We start from the raw sequence: 868 nt of genomic DNA on the forward strand, positions 1-868 counted from the left end.
CATGGGTAGGGGAGAAGGGATTTGGGCTGCTTAGCAATCCAGGAATCACCCTCCCCCTTTTCCTTGAAGATGAAAGGTGGGTGGGTTGCTGTGTGCATATAAGGTCGCCACATTTCCTTGCATTCGCCCCGCAAGGATTCGGGACCCGCAAGCCAGAACAGAACACGCGGAGAGATGACACACATGCGCATTGAAGCGGCAAGCTGTAGGTCTCCGCCTGCCCGCGCGCCTGCGTACGACGCAGCCGGGCCCGATGGGGTGGGGGAAGGGAATGGTCTGCGCAGGCGCTTGCGAGAACGCGCGCTGGCGTCTCTCGGGAGCGGCGCTAGCCTAGATGGCAGGGAGGCCGCCTTTTTAACGCAGGCGCGGTGGCCAAGTGGTAAGGCGTCGGTCTCGTAAACCGAAGATCACGGGTTCGAACCCCGTCCGTGCCTCGCGAGGGAGACGCTCCCGGGCCCGCTGTGGGAGGCTCCGGCAACGGAAGGGCTCATTTTTAGGGCAATTCCAAGCCTGGAAGTTAACCTGGGTTGGTGGGCGGGTCTTCCCAGGAGATCCAGGGATCCCTACCCCATATCAAGGGATGGATCCTCCCCAGTTACGAGGATCCCCACGTATTTCCCGGGGCAATGAGAGTCCTTACTTATTTGCTACAGGCGTTGCAAAGAGACACTTCCACAGCTGCTTTGGAAGGTAGGCTCGATGGCGCTGTCCCCCACCCCCGGGACCTGGCAACTCTATGAGGACTGGAGACTGGCTTTCCGGAATACGACGTCGCCTCCAGTAGCACAACAGCAGGCGCGTTCCCACCCAGAAGCATCACACTCCCTTCCCACCCTTGGGGCGCGTCCCATGCTAACCCCACTAAAGA

General features: G+C 60.5%; 1 non-coding gene across 1 annotated transcript; it reads left to right on the top strand.

The window, feature by feature from the left end:
- The first annotated feature begins 362 nt into the window (after positions 1-362).
- Positions 363-434, top strand: TRNAT-CGU. The gene has a single exon. It is a non-coding gene; the product is annotated as a tRNA-Thr (tRNA).
- The last annotated feature ends 434 nt before the right edge of the window (positions 435-868 follow it).

Source organism: Sphaerodactylus townsendi, linkage group LG04 (assembly GCF_021028975.2).
Source record: "Sphaerodactylus townsendi isolate TG3544 linkage group LG04, MPM_Stown_v2.3, whole genome shotgun sequence".
Classification (NCBI taxonomy): Eukaryota; Metazoa; Chordata; class Lepidosauria; order Squamata; family Sphaerodactylidae; genus Sphaerodactylus; species Sphaerodactylus townsendi.